The sequence below is a fragment of the Hesperophylax consimilis genome, chromosome 11 (assembly GCF_061612785.1).
Source record: "Hesperophylax consimilis isolate HC1 chromosome 11, BYU_Hcon_1.0, whole genome shotgun sequence".
In the NCBI taxonomy this organism is placed as follows: Eukaryota; Metazoa; Arthropoda; class Insecta; order Trichoptera; family Limnephilidae; genus Hesperophylax; species Hesperophylax consimilis.
In genome coordinates this window covers 23346401-23363413 of record NC_142846.1, presented here as the reverse complement: position 1 = coordinate 23363413, position 17013 = coordinate 23346401, and the positions used below count along the sequence as shown (strand labels likewise).

General features: G+C 32.8%; 1 protein-coding gene across 1 annotated transcript in view; it reads right to left on the bottom strand.

Annotated features, from left to right (window-relative positions):
• The window catches only part of LOC149419930 (uncharacterized), a 595518-nt gene that overhangs the window by 415112 nt on the left and 163393 nt on the right, over positions 1–17013 (bottom strand). The gene's annotated exons all lie outside the window — the stretch shown is intronic.

Below are 17013 nucleotides of genomic sequence, written 5' to 3'. Positions count from 1 at the left end.
AAAACCTATTTGAAAAAAAAAGTAAAACAAAACTAAAAGTGACGGCACGCCCCTGCAGAACTTACGGATTACATTTTCAAGGTGAATTCTAAATATGACTAAGATTGATTTAGGCATATTTCATATTACTACCCAGAAATGTTACATAAGGTTAATGCGGGTAAACGTTCGTTTTAATACTTACGGGAATGGGCTCATTGCTGGCTTTGTGTTAAAATCAAAATGCAGTTGATTTATATTTATATTTCTATATTCACATTAAATAAAATATTCAGAGTTTTGCCAAAAAACGTTAGAATATTTATAGTGATTAATGTTTGTGGTATTATGTCGGGCTGCGCTACTTCCTTCATTAGCCAACGTTTCGGATAGCATTTCAGTGTCCATAATCAAGGCAGATGTGCCCTAACCTAAAACTTATCATTCACGACTTGGACTGGGAAAATGTATTAAATAAATCAAATATCAAAATCGCCGTACAAGGCAAATTTTAGATTTTTTTACTCTATTTATAAATTTATCCGAGATCTGCACCATTCGCTTTGACAAAGCGCCATCTGTTATCCCGGGCATCACGAGGCAACAGGGTGCACGTGAATAAACAACCTCCCCTCCCCCCGGGACAAGGGACCGGAAAGGAGCGGGGACGCAGGAAGAGTAAAGGGTAACATATTTACCCGGAGAAGGCTTCACATAACACCGGCTTCTTGAGGGGCGCTCGAGTGTTTGCGCGGAAAGGGTTGCAATGGAAGCATAAGCTTTTTTATACAAAAGATAAAATAAAAAACTAAATGTTTTTCCATTACAGAAAATTATTTTTTTGTAAATTAAGAAAATAGTTAACAGGATCATCCAAATAACGCAATGAAAAGGGCAGGGCAACTGGAAATTAGGAACTTGGCCAAGAATTTACTAAGCAAAATTAAAACCATCTCCAGCAATGTTTCGATTCTAAACGATAGTTTTTCACTCTTGAACGAGCAAAAATATCATAATTATGTAGGTACAGTAATTTTAATGCAATCATTTCCATCAAAAATACTAATTGTGGTTGGCTGTGCGTCCTGCTTAACTCTAGTTCAATGAACTCATATTTGTTTTGAATGTAAGTGTCGTTTTCAAAATTGGAACTCACTGTGTAAGGAATTCAAACAATAGATAAAGTTCTTACCTATAATATAATATTTTAACAGAAAATCATTTTAATTGTCGATCTGAAAATTAGAAATGATTTGTCAATAATTCAGAGAATCCCAAGATTTTTCATGGATCTGCGCTGGTATTTTATTTTAAAAAGCTTATTTTCGAGCGACCCCCGATTGCACATCTGAGCCAAAGATAATACCGGCTCGTTGTCACTTTAAATCAATTAAAAAAATAATTTCGGAAAACATTTGAAACATATTATTTTTTCTGATATACATATTTCCATGTCCTGATACCGGCCTGAATGTTTGTGACCACGCCAGTCTTTCGCATGTTAAAACCCTTTCAAAGACTACATCACCGGTGTGCTAAGGACTAAGAGGCTTGCCTACATCCCTACATGCACTAGTACTCTAGCAGGCAACAACGCAGGCAGGACGAGTAAAGTCCTTTTTAATTACAATTTCTACAGAGAACAACGTACACCTTGTTATTCCTTTATAATGAATGTAATATAACATTTTAAATAGGGAACGTAATAATGCATAAATTCATATACACAATATGAATAATATACCAATGAATACATATTCCCCACCTTTCTGTGGCAATAAATTTATCATATTGTTATGATTAATTCAGGGATCTGGGGACAAATAAGTCATTAAACATAAGTCATGCAATACGAATTAAGTTTGCTTCGCCGCATATCGAATATATTTCCAAACACAACATATGATACCATAAAAAGTAATTGCACGTCACAGTAATTGCAAGATACTAACTAAATGTAGTAATCATTCTCATTCCAGTAAATTATTACGAACCCAATCTTACATATTCACAAAACCTGTTGAAGATACTATCAAAATCGCCTTGGTGGAAGATCACTATTCAAAATTGAAATTTTGCTTGAAATGGCTTTGGCCGGGTTTGGTCACCAGATCTGAGAATAGCAAGGTACTTCCCTAACTTCCTCCTCTACATTTTGCTTCCCGTCCCCACTACCTTCAGCCTCACAACACACCCCAATCAGGGATGCCATAGTCTCACTGGCTCCAGACGAATGGAAACAATTGGGACTCTCATTACAAATCCATTCCCTAGTTATAACAAAACAATTTAGCCAAAACATTTTCATATACTCAACAGTACTGTGAATGCAAACATAGGCTACTCTTCATTTTCCTTTGTTTTGTGTTTTCGGAATTTATTTACAAATCTCCAATTACGCGTATTAACATTTTAAATCTTTTTTTGTACTTTCATATTAGAATTTAAGTGTATGACGCAAAACGTATCACTTAATCTTACAAACATAGATAATTTAATTTCTGTTTGTAGGTATGTGCGATTTTAAGAGGTTCGTTACATTTTATCATATCGTCGTAAAAAAACTAATTCATTTGACCTTAGATAACCCAAACCCTTTTTTCTCAGTACTTGTGTAAAAAGTAATTTAACAGCTAAAATCAATTGCATCACGAGCTACGCACTTCTGAAATAACCGTTAACTGTCAAGATAAATGGATATTTCAAAACAAGAAAGACAATGCTTTGGTACATGTCTCAACAAGGAGAAAGGTTAATTATATCCTACGAGAGGCAAAACTAATTGTTTTGACAGTAGGAATAGACGTTTATAGAAAAAAAAATTACATTAACCCCACACAGAAGGCCTTGAGGAAAATAATTTCCCTCAGGGCCTATGTCATATTTTGGGATGCTGTGTGGAGGGTCTATTTCAATCCGTCGAAAAAAATTGGCTTATTTGACAAGTTTCAACTTAATCAACTACTTTTTTTTCTGCGGATTGTGAAATGAATGGTATCTAGGTAACTACATTTATCTATAGGAATTCGAAACTCGGGTAACAAAGGCCGCGGGTATAAAAAGTAGGTAAGTATGTAGATTCATAAAAGTAAATATAATGGTACGTATACATTTGCGAACCGAAACGCGAACCGAGCTACGAATTACGGGAAAGGAACGAAGCAACTGCAAGCGGCGCGCCATTTGCGGTTGTTTTGTTCCTTTCCCATAAGTTGAGGTTCAGTTCAGCAGTTCGGCTCGCGTATGTATACATAGCATTACGTGCTGGTATTTTCTTGAACATAGTGTCACTTTGGTTCGACAAGGTTGTAATTGGAATTTTGAAATAAAATGACATTTGAATGGTAAACCGTCTGTTTAACAGATATATGTTTGAATAATAATAATTTTGAAGTCCTTCTGTTGAGTTTTAACGAGGTTAGTAATGTGCCAAAATTCTAACCTCGGACACTTTTCATTTTCATTTATTTTCGCAAGGTTCTAACGTTCCTTCGAACCGATAAACCGATAAACAGTTCAAAAAAAAATTGTTTGGATTTTAACGATGCGTTGTCTTTTGGTTTTCTATAATTTCATCAATTTTAAAATGGGTATTCCAGCAATTATGTTGAACTACAACACTCTGTTAAATTATATGAATATGCTCAAATTGTCAGACAGAAGAATTTTCACTTACTTGGTATTTCTATATAAAATTCTAAGTGATTTAGTTGCTAGAATTGATAAGCTTCCGGTTCCACAACGTAATACTAGGTCAGGATTTATTTCAGTGCAGAAATTCTGGGACTAACTACCATGTGTATTCCTCTTTGCCCAGAATACTAATGGAGGGAAACAATTATACCAAGTCAGTAGTCAGTATTATACATCTTCAATTTATCTTTAAACAAATATAAAATGTTGTTAATGAAGCAATTCAGTTATGTAAAATAAATAATGTATATTTCTTAATATTCATACGTAAAAGCCCCGAAAAAGAGCGTTAATTAATAAATAATGATTTTTTTTTTCTAATTGCGGTCAGAAATTTTGTTTTCAAAAATTTACATTTTAATTATTCCTCGGTTAAGTTTTATATTTTAATATAAAGCTGAGTATTTTCTCTTTCTACCGTTTAGTTTATATTTCTGACCATGACGGTAAGGGAGACAAAACGATTTATACGAGACCAAATGAGCTATTCCAAATAGCGAACAAATAGACAGATATTAATTTGGAGATTAGGTATGTTACTGTGTTATAATAATTTTATAAATTTAAAAAAAAAATATATGTTTTAGGTAATTGAGCTTTCAATTCAAATATATTACAATAATAATGTGTACTTTTTCTTCAATTGAAGAAACTACGTGTCCTACGTGTCCTACGTGAAACTACGTGTCCGAAACTACTGGTCGAACAAGGATCTAACTTCACGGTATGTTCCAGAATCTAAAATATACATCAAATTATAAATTGTTCATTTATAACGAAGAACTAAAATACTATACATTAGATTAAACCATAAATTCAGCATTTGTTATAGACGTTATGAGAAATTGAGATTGTAATGTTTGGAACCCCGTAACTCAGAATAATGTAATGTTCAGTTAGAACCTTGTCAAACCAAAGTGACGATAATGCGAACGTAGTAACTCGGTCGGTTAAAAACCACACCAAGGAGTTTATCTAACATCTAATTGAAATTTCTTGCTGTCCCACTCTGTCATTGGACCAGCTATAGGAAATGGCTATTACAAATAACTTCGTCTTAAAATTTCCGCTCTTGGCCCCAACTTGTACATTGCCCTAACAGCGAGGATTGTATAATATTGGAGAAGCGGAAATAAAAAAAGATATTGAAATATGTTACATACCACATTAGTACCTATTATTAACGTGTTAAAGACTTCCGTTTGTAGACAGCTGTCTACAATAAGAATACTCCAGGTGTCCAGGTGCACACACGAAGGTGACTACATGATAGTACAAGTAAAAAAGATAACATTTTTTCGAAATTTAAACGTTTTAAAGTAATTTTCAAGTACGAATTCAAGTTGAATTATTTGAATGGAGAAAATAATTTTCTTCTAGAGAAAACATTTTTGTTTGGGAAAAAACGGAATTTCGAAAAAAGTTATTTATCTTTTTTTACTTCTTCTATCGTGTAAAATCACCTCCTGAAATTTTGTGCACTTTACCCCCGGACACCCTGTATTATTTTTGCATTTTTTTTCAAACTTTTTTATACTTGTTTTTGTACATATATGTTGTTTACTTGAAATCATATATTTAAAACAACTCAAACCCCTTTTATTAATGACGACTATTCGTTAAAAAATTCTATTATTTTCTCATAAATGCACAAAAAACATAAAATCTAAAAATATCAGCTACATTATGTATATTGGGCGTAATTGTCGTAAAATAATATAATATGCATTCCACGAAGTATAAAAAAGATAGTCACATGGAAGTCTTAAAAATATTAGTAATCATTGAAAAACATATTATAGTTATACTTAGTGATCATAATAAAATATGACAAAAAGTCTCTATATATATATATGTAGTCTTGAAGCCATAACATATTGGAATTTTATTTTGGTAATCATTGTTCTTCCAATTAATGTTATTTTTTATATAAAATAACCTTATTCATTGTAAAACAACCTCAACAACTCTTCCATCACCGGTTTACACTCCCCAAACACCCAAAGAAGAACAAATTAGTTAGCCTCCTTTACAACCTACAAAGGGAACTTTTCAATTCCGGCTTCGGACAGAGTGGAATCAAAATGAAACCAACTTTGATTAAGTTTTTAGTGCGCCAAGATTAGACTGGGATCGCCGCACAACTAATTGTGGAACATTGGCACTTGGGATCTGAACTCTTTAGACGAAAGGGCCTGAATTTTAAAATAGCTACTGAATAAGTAAATACTTTGAAGGAAAAGGGTAATTGGTTGCCGGTAATTTATGATCAGTAAAAACGTATCTGAAGTCAGTAATAGTTTGTGCTGTGAGCCATTATTGGTACCAATCTGCAAAAAAGACCTACAAGAGTTACTGCTATATTACTGGTATGTCTTGTGTGTGGTATCATCAGGTAGACTGTCAATAAGACTCCGAGTTAGATTATTGCGTTTATTTAACCGAGTACAAGATTACGGATACGTCTAAACTATCTAGCTAACTAACTGGGATGTGAGAGAGCGATCTTCCTACAACATTCATATTTATAAATGCGTCACCTATCTGTCTTGTTCTGTACTGACAGTCAACCACACTGCTTATTTTTATCCCACAGTTTTTTTTAAATTTTTTTATTTATTTATTAAGTTAAAAGAAATTTACATTTCACTTTCTCAACTTAAATATATAACATTAAATAAGTAGTTTTCTAATATTGTTCTAATAACTTAAGATTAAAAAGTATTTTTTTAAATACATTATTATACTCTCCGTTTTAAGTTTATCTAGAAGGAGATTGTATATTTGTACACCCTCGTGGCCAATGCCTCCTTTGCCACTTTCAATCCTTACAGCATGTGTGTACAATTTGTTATGCTGCCTAGTATAATGTTCGTGTACTTATGACGTTTGTATAAATGTCGTGTTTGTGTGTATAAGTCCATTTTGGATTTTGTAGATTAGGAGGCATATGTTGTATTCGTACAATTTTCTTATTTTCAAAAGTTTCATTTCCTGATACAGTTTTTTTGTGGGAGTGTCCGGGTTATAATTGAAGAGTTTTTTAATAACTTTGTTCTGTATTGTTTGTAAATCATTTAGGTATGTAATGTATGTGTTTCCCATATTTCTATTAAATAATTTAGATGGGACTGGATTAAACTAAAGTATAAGCCCCTCTTTACCTCTGTTGGTAGGAGATGGGCAATTCTACCAAATACACCAATTAGTGGGATGATTTTTGCTTTTAATTTTTCTACGTGTTGTTTAAATGTCAGATGTTTATCAATATGTAAGCCAAGGTATTTTTCGCTTTAGAATAAGCAAGTCCCTTTCTTCTATTTGTAGAGGTTTATACGACGGTATTATTATTTTAGGTGAGCTTAGGATCATGTAGTCGGTTTTATTAATATTTATTGTTAATATATTTTTTATTAGCCAACTGTTTAGAATATTGAGATCGTCTTGAGATTTTTCTAATAGAGTTTCTAAGTTTTTTCCGAAGTAAAATATTTCAGTGTCATCTGCATATAGAAATATTTCACCATGTAGTTTCAACTGGCAGATGTCATTTATATATATTTGGAATAGAAGGGGCCCCAGTATAGATCCTTGCGGAACTCCATAGTTTATACTCTCTAGCTAACTGTTATTATCTCTAGTTACAAATGCTCAAAGCCATTGCTACTATGGCATCCTACATTTTGTTATGTTGAGACTGAAAGGAGTGGGGAAGGAAAGTAGATGAGGAATGGCCAAGATGGAAAATACCATGCAATTCGGATCTGTTAACTAAACCCGCTTAGAGCCATTTTAAAGCAACAACGTCTCGATTGTGAATGGCAGTTTTTCACCAGGGCGATCTCTCCGCGATATCTGCCACACGGAGAGAAATATATTTTGTAAACGGGCCTTATTAATAAAACATCAATCTAAGAATGTTTTATCGATTAGCCTTGATAATATATCATGACGATTCAAAGAAATTTCGTTGTAATGCAAAAATATACGGATTTTCACGAACACGTGTTCCGACATAATGATAATATATTTGTAATTTACTAAAAGTTTATCAGGAAACCTGTTAAGTCATTCGAAAGGACTGCAATGCTGTTTTTAACCGGAATTACAAATAATTTGAAGAGAGTATTCTGTTACGTTTTTTTTTGAATAACTTAACGAGTAAAACCACAAATTTCAAACAGAAAAATTAGAAAAAGAAACGGTCGCATTTTGTAATTGAACCCATTGGTAGCTTGCTATCTTTATGTATGGTTGCAAGTATCTTCCCAAACTAAATGTAATCTAGATAGTGTCTTAGATAAAAATATCCTTTTATATTTTAATGTGCGAGATCTATTGATTTTTCTGCAAGTCCATGACGAATATCGTTAAGAAAATTAAGACAATATTGGTAGTTCATAGTCGAAGTATGACACATTTAAATATTACCGAACGAGATGTGGTCGGATTAACTCAGACATAGAGCAGCGCCCTGGCAAACATAAGGTCCTGGATTCAGTTCCTGGATGCGAACATATTTTTTTCTGATTTTTCTGTTTCAAATTTTTAAGATTATTCATAAATTAGCAATTGATAGTCATTTTTCTCCGTGCACGCTGTATGTTACAGACATATCCATAAAATAAAATAATTCGTTTGGACTACCCGGGTTTGAAAACTCCAGACAGGGATAGAAGGATCTTACTGGCTTGCCAGATTATTATAAAAAAAAATCTTTACTCACTTTCGTGAAAATGTATGTAAATACGTAGATACCAATTTTATTCGGTGGGTTTGCTTAGACTAGTAACCAAATCAAAAGATCCAAACATTTGAATACATCGTAAACAAGACTCTGTACTAAAACTAGTTCCCGGCGACGAAAAACAATCACCGTATAATATTACCGGTTTGTCATTCACTCTCCCAAAGGCCAGGAACTTGAAAACGAAATCATACATTGTTCCATCGCTAGTGAGAGAGAAACTGCTCGGTCCACGTCACGGAGAGTGACCTCAAAAATTACGGCACAGAGGCTGTATGTGAGAAGTTTAACTGTTTGCTGTGTTTGCTTACGTCACTAACGTGAGAACTGTGTTTGTCTTGAGGTTTTCTGCGTTCACATAAAAATCACAACTCAGTTGACGTTAATGAACTGGACATGTGAAAGTAAAATTTCGTAACACTTTTGATTTCTAAAGAAGCATTAAAATCACTGTTAAAATGCTGTCTTATATTTTTATAGAAAAATACACTCAGTATTTCCCTGGTGAAAGACCACCTTTCAGAATTGAAACTCTTTGGTTTAAATGGTTTTGACGAATTTGGTGACCATATCTGATTAGCCAGTTACTTCCCCTCCTTCCTCTTGCCCATTTCCTTCCCTTCCTTTATACTACCTTAAACCTCACAACATACTCCGGTGGGTATACCATTGTATCATTGGCGCCAAACGGTTGGAAGCAGTTGGAACTCTTCTTGAGCGGTATTCACATAAAAAAAGATATTCATTTTACCAGACGTAATGAGAATTGCTTAATTCGGGCACACTGACATGACTATAACACCCTTATATTGGTTTTTATATTCAATACAAAACCCCTTACTAATAAACACGTTTTAAATTTTACACAGTTTGGAGGGGACCCCACCACTTTCCCAACAGCGTTATAAGGAAACAGGATTTTTTTTGGTTGAACGAAGCTACATTTATTTTGAACGACTCTAGACCCTCCAAAGTCAGTGCATCCGGGGTTAGTGAGCAGTATGCAAGTACTTACATTAACATAAACAAAGAAACGAAAAGTTTAAACAGCATTCCATTGAAGAATTCACCTGAAATAGAAGACATTAGAATACAAAAAAAATAGTGTTGGTCAATAAGATAGTAAGTAAATAAAAGCTGCAACTCTTAATAAAAGTCTTCGGGGTAAAAGCCGAAAAAGTGGAGAGAAAATATGTAATGCAAAAATTTACAGTGATAAAAGTATAAAATAAAATGTATTCCATAGAGAAGAGAAAAAATAAGAAAAAAATAGCCAGAGAAGGTATTCCACTCACCGCCGGACAGTCCAAGTGAGGATGAATATGGCGATCGGCCGCCCGCTAACGATACCCGACGTCCGCGCCCTTTAGCCGGCTAATTTTACACAGCTAATAAACAATCATTTACCCCAGTGCTCCGCAAACTTTTTATGTTCAAGGTACACCTATCATATCAAGAAATTTTAGAGGTAGACCAAAGAAAAAAGCAATGTTTATTTAATATTTATTTATTACTAAAATCAATATACCTATTATGAAAAGATGTTTAGTGAGAAATGTGAGCCTGTTTAACTGAGCACAGGCGATCGAAATTTGGAGCAATCGTTGATAAGGCTGTTCTCATCTCTTCATTGATCGTCCTCAGGCGTTCTCTTTTTTTCGATTTAATAGTAGTGAGAGTTGAAAATCCCAATTCGCATAAGTAGGTTGTGGCAAATTGTAATATATATTTAACAGCACGCTTTGAAAGCAGTGGATACTCATTTTTTATATGCAGCCAAAAATGTGCTAGCTCTACTTTGGAAAATTTTAGTTTTGATGTCCGATCAGTTTTTAACTCTATGAATTCTTCCTGCTCGTTTATCGGTAAGTGTCCGTGGAAATATTATCCGATAGTGGATTTCGTACCCAGTCCATAGGTTGTAGATCACACTCAGGAAAATAACAGTTCATTTTTTCTGCTAATAGCTCCAAGTGTTTCACTATCAAAGCATGCACTTTATATCTGAATCGGCAGCCATGACATTTGGAAACAATTCATTACTACCATTGACAGTGTGGCTGATCCATAATACCAACTTAGCGCGAAAGCTTTCAATTTTGTTCGAAGAAGACCTTAAAATATAAGAATTCCTGCCTTGCATTTTTCTGTTGAGCTCATTTAAATGAGCGAATACGACCGCTGTATATGCAAGTTTTACTACCCATTCTTCTTGTTTAAACACAGAAGCAAAATCTGACCCTGGGCCTCTAAAAACGTCTGGGACTCATTTTTTAGCTCGTAAATCCGAAATGCACTTTTCCTTGAGAAAGCCATCGTACTTCTGTATGAAACAGAAGTGACCGATATTATCTCTCATATGCTCCCATTTGCTTTCTTATTATCTTCACAATACCTTGATTTTTTTCCGCGGCACATAACACTGATTTACCCTACATTGATTATCCGTTGTTGTGTAAAAAAAATAATATGTTTAAAACATTTATTAGTAAGGCACCTAAACATTATATAACCGACGATTGCAAAATGAGAATAAGTGGTAAAGCTAATTAAACTTAAACAACATAATAATATAAAGGGTGCTTTTTTAGATGTTTAGAACTTTAAATTTAATAAAACACTTAAAAGTCGTGGTAATGGCCATGGTATTCATTGAATAGATAATTTTTAAATTAAATTCTAGCGTATAGGCACCGCGAATGACCCGAATAAAGCGCAATCTGGAAGTCTGATTTACAAGCAGCTGGACTCGTATATCGGCAATAACGCGGCGAATATTAGGTTCCAAGTCGTACATCATATCTTGTTAATTTACGTAGACTAGCGACTTTGCATATCCTCATAGAAAATAATAAAAAAATCTATGATTCACATGATCCTGGAGGCCAATTCACAGGTCCATAACACGAACTTTTGCGATCATCGAATGTTTACTTCAATAAATTGATTGAGGTGAGCTCTTCCACATTAATGCCATTTAATTGGGGGACAAAAAGTTAGTCATAAAAACGGCGAAATGAGCAAATGAGACACCAAACTGAGCGCAAATGAGCTAACAGCTGTCAAATCGGCTGTCGCTGGAAAAAGTGTTACCAATTCGAAAAACAAACCTCTAAAAAAGACACAACTTACAAATTTGAATAGTTGTGTACTAAAGTATCAAAAGGATGTTAAGTTAGGTTGTACATGAAAATTGTAGACGGTAGAAAATAGGAAAGACAACAACGTGCATTCAATAAATTCTTTCAGTTAATGGCATTCCAAGTAAATTTCCTGTTGCAACGCAAAAATGCAATCTAGTTTTTCTGAGAAAACCATATAAAATTCCGCATTTTGTTAGAAGCTTAATCGTATTTTCTATTCTATTTGTAATTATTTCATGTGTACTTTTTTGTGTAATCTTGTTTTTGCTCTTGAAGTTATGCAAGTCGGAATGGAGGTCATCTGAAATGAATGTTGTGCACACGTCGTGAAAGGCGAGATTCTATCTCTTGTGATCTTTAATAAAACCTTCAGCATCCAAGAAATAGTATTGCAGATATTTTATTGAATTTCTTGTATCTATAAAATTAATTGGAACATGCTTTCAAGAAATCTCATTACGTTGCATGTAAAATATTTTACATGGTTCATTATTACAGCATTTTGCAAAAACCAGTTATACCGACGATAAAATGTAGAAACGAAGTTATTATTTTATCGAAAGGAACGATTTTTCAACATCACATTTAATTGTAACACAGGCTTTTTCTGTGAATACAGAGTGTAGACGAAATATCTACCGATTGTATATACACCGATGTTGAAGATATATTTAGCTCAACAATATTCCAATACAAATTCGCTTTAATACATTTCATGACTTCAAATAGAATTGTTTCATTTGGTGAAAAGTAAACCATTATAAACCAAGTAGAGTTAAGACTCTGGATGTGCAAAATATAGTTGATCGATTTATTGTTATTTATTCTATATACTTAGGTATTAAATTTCTGCGTTATTTTAACTGTATTATCTCTGTAAAATCCGGTTGTTCAATAATTAAATATTGAAGAGTGTCTATAGTGAGCGGGCGGCGTGGATATAATTTACACATTTGACCTTCAAAACAGAAGGAACTGTCTACATTAGATGTCTAAAAACTCTGCGTAAAGCCCGGCCAACGCCGGGGACTTCAGTTAGTTGATAATAATCAATTCAATCAGTATTCAATGCAGCATCATGACTCATTCTGTGTCAAATGATTTTGTGAATTACTTCTCGGATAGCATCAGCAACATGTTACATAAATGCAATCACAAAGCTACTAATATTGTAATGGAAGAACTGCCTCACAGTTTATTTATACCAAGAGCTACTATAACTGATATTGAAAACATTGTTAAAAAATGAAAAACTCTAAAAGCACAGGTATTGACATTATAATGACAAAAAATATTGACAAAAAAAAAAAAAATATATATATATATATATATATATAATTTTTGATTTAAAAAGAAATATAAAAACTCTTGGGCCAATAATTACTCATTTAATCAATACGATAATAAAGCAAGCAAAAATTCCACAAGAATTTAAATGTAGCATTACTAGACCAATATTTAAAGGTGGAAAACACATTGAACTGGGAAATTATAGGCCTATTAGTATACTACCTGCGTTAGAAAAAATTCTCGAAAAATTTTTATCAAATAAATTAAATAATTACATTGAAAAATTCGCTATCATAGATCCAAATCAATATGGCTTTCAAAGAAAAAAAAATACTGAAAAATTACTGCAAGATTTTTCCAATTACATATATAATCAATTAAATAATAAATTACATGTTATTGTGTTATTTATCGATAACTCTAAAGCTTTTGACACAATTAACTCTAAAAAACTGCTAGAAACCTTAGAAAAAATTGGAATAAAAGGAAATGTGTTAAATTTATTTAAAGATTATCTTAGAAATAGAAAAATATGTACCAAAATAAATAATACTTTTAGTAAAACAAAGAATGTATCTACAGGAGTTCCACAAGGTTCCATATTGGGACCTACACTATATATAATTTATGTAACTATAATGAAAAAACTTTTCTCTTTTGTTAAACATTTTGTATTTGCAGATGATACGGCATTGGTCATATCACATAAAGATCTAAAAATTGCAATTTAACTCATACAAATTGACTTTAATCAACTTTGTAAATGGTCACATGATGCAGGACTATTAATAAATGCTAAAAAAAACCAAAGTTATGCATATAAGATCACCTAATGCCAGATTTCAATTTAATCCTAATATTATTTCTCATAATTTTAGTTGCATCCATAAAAATATCCCGACTTATTGTCATTGTGAAAGCTTAGAATTAGTTACAGAATATGTCTATCTTGGTGTTACAGTAGATTGCTTTTTCAAATGGGACAAACATATTAAAAAAACCTGTAAAAGACTCAGATCAATTGCTGACAGAATGTACACATTAAATTTTTTCCTATCAATTGAAACACTTAAAATAATTTATATGTCAATGGCAGAATCTATTATAAGATATGGATTAACCATATGGGGAAATACTAGTATAACCAATCTGAAACAAGTCCAAGTTGTACAAAACGCAATTGTAAAATTACTAGTCGTCCCTAATATTTTTAAACAGAGACATAATACACCGTTGCTGTTTCAGAGTGCCAAAATTTTACCTGTTAAGGCTATTCTGTGGCAAAAAATCATAATTCAGTATATATTTACCCCGCAGCATAAAGAAAAATTATAACATAAATACAGTACTAGATTCACGCGCAATGACGGGTTAATAGTTCCGAAATTTAATAATAAATACGGACAGAGAACGTTTGAATACAACATACCGAAGATATTTAATTTATTACCTGACACTATAAAGCAATTTAAATCTATGAATAAGGTTAAATATATGGTGAAAAATTGGCTATCGGAAAAAAAATATTTACTTTTTAATATGTATGAAAAATTGTATGAAAAAATTGTTGATTCTGTATATAGATGTAAATTATAACTTATAAAAATGTATATGAAACTAAACTTTAAGCACCTGTTGACAAGCCAATTCAATTGGCTTAGCAGGACTTGTTTATTGATATGTATTAACTATTTATTCAATGAAAAAATTTAAAAAAATAACCTCGTAGTCAGTAGTAAAAATAGTCTCTAAATATTCGCACATTTCAGAACACCTTCTTAACCTTCACTGGCTCAATTGGCCTGAAAGAATTTAGTACAAATTTTGCTGGTTAGTGTTTCAATCTATCAATGAAATGGCCCCACCCTACATCTCTGAACTGTGCGTCCCGAAAAACAATGTTCTGAGGCAGTCAACTCTTAGATCAGCAATATCATCTATATTTCATAAGTCAAAAGTCAATTGGAGTATAATTCACCTATTTGGTCCCCTTTATATAAAGTTCACTCCAATAATATAGAAAGAGTTCAGCACAAATTTCTTAAGTACGTAAATTTTAAGCTCAAAATTCCTAATGATTACATTAATTATGTCAGTTTGATGAATCAATTGCATCTAATAACACTGTCTGACAGGAGAATTATTTCACACCTGGTTGTGTTACACAGAGTCATTAACAACTTAATTGATAGTACTGCAATCGTTGCAGGACTATTAAATTCCATGTGCCGACTAGAAATACAAGACAAAATATAACATTCTTCTGCAACACATACACGACCAACTATCAGACTCACTCACTGACCAATAGGATGCATGATCTGGGCAACAAGTATGGGGATGCTATTGATTTATTTATCGACTCCATTTATAGAAGTAAGCATACTTTATACCAACACTTTGTCGAATCCTACTAATTAGAGTAGCGTTGGTAAATTAGTTTTAATGTTATGTCTTATATGTAATGTTGTTGTAATTTCTTTTTTACTTTATGTTACTCTTACGTTTTACTAATATTGCTTCATATTTAGTTTTTTTTAAATTCAGTTTTCTTTTTTTTTTAATTATTTCTTAATATTTTCTACTTATTCCTGTAATCATAATTTTACAATTGTGTATTTTGTACCTACTTTACAGTGGATTACATCTATTTACTGTCAGCCGACGGCCGGCATAGTCCAGTGGTAACGCATTGGACTGCCATTCCGAAGGTCGCGGGTTCGAAACCGGCGTGCGCAAATAAATTTTATTTGATTAATTTGTGTTATTTCACAATTAATTAATTAAAATAATATATAGTATATTTGCGGCACGTTCCAGAGTGGAAGATACTACCAGTATCGCCCTGGTGTAAGACCACCATTCAGAATTGAAACGTTGCTCCAAATGGCTTTAGCCGTGTTTAGTGACTAGATCTGAATAGCCAGGTACTTCCCCACCTTCCTCTTTCCCTTCCCCACTTACCTTCAGCCTCACAACATCCCCCAATTGGGTATGCCATAGTCTCACTGGCTCCAGACGGGAGCAGTTGGGACTCTTGTGAGGTATTCACTATAAGAAAAAAAAAAAAAAAAAAAAAAAAAAAAAAAAAAAAGTATCTCCTGTATAATACAGATATTCTCCTATGTACACGGCATCATGTATCACTTTTATGTAAAAGCCTTTTTACGCGTATATATATATATATATATATATTTATATATATATATATATTTATATATATATATATAAAAATAAATAAATCATCAGCTTTAGGCAGACTGATGCGCAAGCCAAATACTAAGTTTGGTGATGGCGCTTTCGGAGAATCTGGGTCAAAGGCTTGGAATAAACTCCCTCCGGAACTAAGATTCATAACAATTGGACTTGTCAGAATTTATTTCTAAACTAAAAACTTACCTTTACTAAGCTCTCATACCCTTAAATCAAATAAACCATTCCTGAGAGTAGAATTCTTGTATTGCCTATAATACATCCCAATCACACTTTTCTTATTGGATTTACGTTTTTCGAAATCTGTCATATACCGATGGACGAATTACATTTAGAAATATGAATTCTGATCAAACCTTTTACTGTAGTACCGCCGAGCATAAAATTTGCTTTTCCTTTCCTGAACACGCTTATTAAATAACTTATATGTATATATTATTAAAATAAATACCGGAAAGTCTAATTATGTCCTGTGCGTGCGAATCGTATCTAAATTTCTCTAATAAACAATAAACAGTGTTAATCTCAAGTGACCTACCAAGTAAGTACTGTATATTATCTGCCTGTACAAAATATAAATAAATAAGAAAAAACATAGGTATATTCTAGCATCAGCTTTGTATTAGTGATCGACGAACCGGAGGATGCAATCTGTTAGACATAAATTATAGTTAGTAATAACATAGATCATTGTAGAAATGTATTATATATTTGTACAGCGCCCTTGAACAAAAACGGGGCAATACAAATCGTCAAAATATTATTTTTATAAAAATTAATGATTTTTGTTCTTCTTCTTTGTATGGTTGGGGATAATTGGTGGAGGTCAAATTGGAATGATATTCAGCCATCGGCATTGGAAGTCACTTGGTTCGGCACAGGTGTGCTTCCGAGGAACTGATGAAGGGGTCATTCTTCTACGATCTCTTATGTTGTTTAAAAACGTCC